Source organism: Mytilus trossulus, chromosome 9, assembly GCF_036588685.1.
Source record: "Mytilus trossulus isolate FHL-02 chromosome 9, PNRI_Mtr1.1.1.hap1, whole genome shotgun sequence".
Lineage (NCBI taxonomy): Eukaryota > Metazoa > Mollusca > Bivalvia > Mytilida > Mytilidae > Mytilus > Mytilus trossulus.
Window position 1 is genome coordinate 3,226,544 of NC_086381.1, and position 6,323 is coordinate 3,232,866.

Genomic DNA, 6,323 nt, shown 5'->3' on the forward strand with positions numbered 1-6,323 from the left:
GTAATATCAGTCTGTAGTTCTATTATAATCTTAAATCAATCCTAATTCTTTCTTACTTTTAAGATATAGTTTTTCAAAGGTGGTGTCATTTATGTGCTCTTTCAGAAATTCAAATGTGACGTTATTTTTGTGCCTTTTCACCACTTCGTATGTGACGTCATTTTTATGATTTTTTACAACAAAACATGAATATTTTGTTTTTGTCCATAGATTTACGAGTTTTGAACAGCGGTATACTACTGTTGCCTTTATTTACCAGATGCTTTATCATCTATTAACAGGTGGTAATGATTTTTTAAGCACTAAATACTTAGTGTAATCAAACTGTATATATGTATTCAATAGTTCCCATTCATCTGCAACTTATCTATCAATGTCAAAAATTGTATCTACACAATGTTATAATGTAATAAAATATATCCTTTAAAAAAAAACCATTATCATCTAATGAAAAGGATATTTGCAAATCAAAATTTTTGTTGAAAGGAAAATATCTTAATCATATAAAAATAAACTTATAAGAAGTATAACATCTGAATACTAAAAAGTCAACAACTCAAAAACGAGAAACAATAACATCGTGAAAATTGAACTTGGCCTTAATCTAATCACAGGAAACATTATATCCAAATTTGAAAAAATTACCAAAAAGTGTGCATGTTAATAAACACCAGCCCGACTGCCTTTTAACAAAGATCAATAACCGAGTTTTTCTTCGAAAATATGCTTAAACGTATATTTTCGATGCGTTGGATAACTACCTTCGTATTTAAAAAAAACCTTTTCCTTTCTTTTATGAAAGCTGCATGTATATTTTATGTAAGCGTGTTTGTTTAAAGCCATTATTTTAAACTTAGATAAGAATATAGAATGGAAAAAAGACATTTCTAATGTGTATAATATCTATACAGAGACTAAAGAGTACAGTCAGTGGCTATTCCGGGAAAAAGTACAATGCGATTATTATTTACATATCTAATATGAAAAGTCTTAAACACGGTAAGTAGCAAACCCGTACACAGGTCTGGTCTAGTCCACAGCAGAATTGTCCACAGGTCTGACCTGGAGCAGACTTGTCAATAGGTCTACAACAGTCCTAAAAAGCAGACCGAGGTCTGGTGCACCAACGACCTTAGTTAACTTGCTTGTCTGTTTAAAGTTTTTCAAGTAAACGTGGAAAGCAGTCAAAAAGTATGAACATACTTATATACATTAACGCCTAAAAATGTATTTATTTATAAATATGTCGGATATATCCTTCATCGGTATATATGATTGTGATGTTGAATGAATCATTTATCAGTCTACTTAGATTAAACTAGAACAATCTTTAAATTTATACAACAAAAAAGTCAAACCGAACATCAGGTAAGACGCTTGCTTAATTTAAAAAAATTGTTAAACAGGACATAGGTTATATGAGTAATTACAAGAGTGAGTTCAAATATCTGCTTTAAATAAAAATAGTAATGTGCAATATGAACTAGCACAATTCTGAAGCTTTAACGGTGCCGACAATTATGATGTAACAAGAACGATTGCGTCAATAAGAATTCCAAATGAACAGCACTAAACGGTCTAAATTTGTAAATATTTCAAATTTGACAACGGTAGAGTAGTCACATCAGAGTCTGCGATGTTTAAACCAAACGGCCGTTAAAATATAATAATTCATTTTGACTAAGGTAAACTAGTTGAACGTGGCTTGGTACTTTTACATCCCTAAATAATTAAGCAATTTAAATTGTTGTATTCAACAGATTTATTTTAGAGATGAGTAACGTAACGAAATAGAAATATATATATATATATAGATACAACATTGTTCACCATCATTGTTAGGTTTAATTGTATACACTCAACACCTATTTCATCGATTACCTTAGATTCATTTTATTTCAGTTTGACATTGTTCCTAACATTTTATAATACATCTTATGTATCGTATAAACCTATTTGATCAGAAGCCAATGCAAAAAGAGATATATTGCCCAAACTCCATTTTGAATCTGATTTGTGATCCTTGAAATAAGTCAAAAATACAAATATAGAAAGCTGCAAATATTTCTGAACTCTGGCAAAAAATGGTCATAAAGGTGAGATGACTGGAAGGTAAACAGCAACAAGATATATTTTTTTCTTCAGTAAATTAACATAATATGTGTGACTGTTTAACTCAACATGTATTTGTATGGTTGAGAGTGCAACATTTATTCTTCCTTGATATTATTGATACATTATTATTCAAAGACTATTTGAATCTAAAGAGAACTGAGTATTTCCAAATCAAAGAAGTAAATAATCAGTTACTACCGTCCAATTTGAGAGGTATATCAAAACTTATTGCATTTCTTGCTTATTCTTCTTAAATGTATAATGAATGAATATAGTTTGTCAATTATAACATACATTTTTATTTTGCCATTTGATTAGAGACTTTCCGTTTTGAGTTTTCATCGGACTTCAGTATTTTTGTGATTTTACTTTTCAACATGCTATTTATATTTGATATATACAAACTCAAAATATATACTTTTGTTTAATTTTTTGAAACATTTGTTCAAACATGCAAGAAAACATGATGTTTTTAACAACAATTTAACCATTGCCATTTTACTTAAAAACAAATTATTATAGCGAAGTCAGGAGAAAATAATGGTGATAAAGTACAGGAGAAAAATCACTCTACGAAACATCATGATAATGTTTGTTCTACCTAAATCTGATATTAATGCAGATTATGACCTTTATCGAAAAAAAGTCCTACAGTGATTTTTAAAAATTGTCCTCTTTATTATTATGGGATCAATGGTAAAACTGTTACAGAATGCTTAGAAAATTGACCATTATAAAAATCATATATACATACCAGATGAACTGGTTATTTTTTTCTACTATATCCGTTGGTCGACTGTCACCTACATCATTAACGGCAATCACTTGAAATTCATAATCGGTGAAAGGTACCAATCTACGGACCTTGTGAGTAGAGTCACGCATTCTCTCCTCTGAAAATATAATGCTACTATCCCCCTTTTGTCTATACTGTAGTTTGTAGAAATATATTTTTCCCCTGGCACTGGTGTCCATGATAATTTGACAAACCCTGGACCAACATTTACCACATTCAAATTGACAGGTGGATTTGGAATCTCAGCCAGATTTCCAGTGGCCAACAATGTTAAAAGTGAAAAGATAGCCAGAAAAAATCTATGAAACTTCATGATTTGAACAAAAGACAGTGAAAATAATAAAAACTTCACAAATGTCTTATCCTGAGACTTTATATTTATCAATCCTTCAGCATAACTATTACATCCTTATTAATTAAAGAATTTTAACTATCATTTTCTCTTCGTTGAATATCAATTATAATTTGAATATGTGTATGCAATCAGAAATTGTCCGTCTACTACATGCATTTCCTGTGGACGGATGTTTGTTTTTGTCTCGAAATAGAATCCTATCATGTGCAAAAATCCCTGGTGATGATTGGCATCTTAGAAGGTAACTTCATCATCTCTAATCAGTGTTTCCATAACAACACACCATGCTTTGAACTGTCTTAATCTATATACAATTTAAAAGTGTTTTTTCAAGCCGTCTAATTTAGCTTAAGTATGCTAAATTTACCTCATCTATCCCTTGGATCTTATAGATAATAATTAAAAAAAACCTGTTTCGCTGATGAAGGCGCATTAAATTCTGCAAGATGAAGTTTTACTGAGAATTTTAATGAATAACTTTGACATTAAGGTCGAAATTATCTTTATCAAAGTGTGTATGCTGATAGGTAACGCTAGGTTGTTCTATAGCACAGTTCAGAGATTTGAAGATGGTCTGCATGATTAGGTATCTGTGGGTACTCTAAGAAACCACAAAAAATTTGAAAAACGTGACCAAGGGAGTGTACGATGACATTCATGATTATAAAATATTATGATTTTCCAATCGTTTGCATATAAATATAAATTATCCGTTAACTTAAACTCATTAACTAGACGTCTTTTTCGAAACTAGGCACCCTACTATAGGACAGAAAGTCACAGGACAAAAAGTCACCAACAAAAAGTTACAGGACAAAAAGTCACAATTCATTTTTCCTACTATTTTCTTTGAATAAAAAACGCTTATTTCTACAAAAGTATTTTAGTATTTCTCTTAAATTATTGTATAAAATCTAACTTTGTAAACAAATTTTATAATAAAAAACAACAAAGTAAATCAAATGATTGTTAAAAAAACAAAATGTCAAAATGTGGCTTGGCACTTTAATGGCTTCATGGGTCCAATAAATCATTCTTTTCATGATTAAAATTAAATAAATCTTTTATTTTTAAAGTATGATGATACATTTCCTAAATTCTAATATTAATATATGTATTAAAAAAATAAATATTTTAAGATATTTCTCTTATATTTTCAAAATAATATTTGTGACTTTTTTCCTCTGACTTTTTGTTCTACCAAATTTATGACTTTATGTCCAGTGACTTTCTGGTCCGTTTACCATATATATGGGTCATGCGTGAACCATCTACGTGATTTATCATAACAAATTCAATATCATAATCTGTAGAAATGAATAATGAATTCCAACAGAAGTATAAATATGTATATAATATTCAATATCAAATATTGTCAATATGTCACCAAGGCAAATAAAACAGGTAAAAAAGGGAGAAGGTTTGGTTCAATTAAAACGTATAATCCAGATGCAAATGTTTGCACCTGTCCTCAGTCAGGAATCTAATGTACAGCAGTTGTCGTTTGTTTATGTTATTTATACGTGTTTCTCGTTTCTCGTTTTTTTATATAGATTAGCTATTAATCATACTTATCGTAACCCTATCTTTATCAGGAGGTGTATCTGAAATATTAGCAATTGCATCCTGTTGTTCATCAAAACGAGTTGACTAAATAACTAAGATTATAAATAAAACTGTATTTTAAAAAAAACTTAACATTGAACAATGGTTCATAAATTGAGATAACCAATGCCAGACAACCAATTCTTATAACAATAATTCTGTTCAATAAATCAATGAGTGTTTACTTATGTCATCAGAAAAAAAATTAGCTTTGAAAACAAGGATAATAACGGGATGAAATCTGTTAGACACAAATGTACACCTTATAAAAATTCTTAATATCAAACGGATATGACTTAATCTGTTGTGATTGTCAGGGATACAACATAAAGGATATTTAAAAAAAATTTACTGCTATCATTGACAAAGCTTTCTAGATTATCAGGCTAAAACAGTGTCAACAAAATATAAAACCTCATAACATGTTTATGTTTTTATGTAGTCAGGAAAAATTTACAGAAATTAAAAAGGTTGAGTCTTTCTCAAAAAAACATTTTTCTTTGGATATCATTAGAGACTAAATAAGGTGACTCATGTCGAGATCTCAACAATCCTTTCAAAAATACTAATCAAGAAAACAAATTGTTAAACTTCAAAGATATCTTCAAAAGGACAACACTTGGTTCTTGGACATGTAAGGCGTCTTAATTAGCTATGCACCACCCGGTATGTACATTTACAATCATCCACAATACAACAACCATGAATAGCATTATGTCTACATGTACAGTTCGGACAATAATTAAGGTAAGTTAAGATTCAGTCAAACATTTTCTACTGAATTTAGAATCGGACATTGAAATGTTTATAGTGACCATTAAAGTATTGTACTGTATTGCCGATTCTAGTTTTCTTTATAATATGTTGTGATCATGAATGTTTTATAGTGACCATTAAAGTATCGTACTGTATTGCCGACTCTAATTTTCTTTTTAATATATTGTGATCATGAATGTATCGTACTGTATTGACGATTCTAGTTTTCTTTATAATATATTGTGATCATGAATGTTTTATAGTGACCATAAATGTATCGTACTGTATTGCCGATTCTAGTTTTCTTTATAATATATTGTGATCATGAATGTTTTATAGTGACAATAAATGTATCGTACTGTATTGCCGATTCTAGTTTTCTTTATAATATATTGTGATCATGAATGTTTTATAGTGACCATAAATGTATCGTACTGTATTGCCGATTCTAGTTTTCTTTATAATATATTGTGATCATGAATGTTTTATAGTGACCATAAATGTATCGTACTGTATTGCCGATTCTAGTTTTCTTTATAATATATTGTGATCATGAATGTTTTATAGTGACCATAAATGTATCGTACTGTATTGCCGATTCTAGTTTTCTTTATAATATATTGTGATCATGAATGTTTTATAGTGACCATTAAAGTATCGTTCTGTATTGCCGATTCTAGTTTTCTTTATAATATA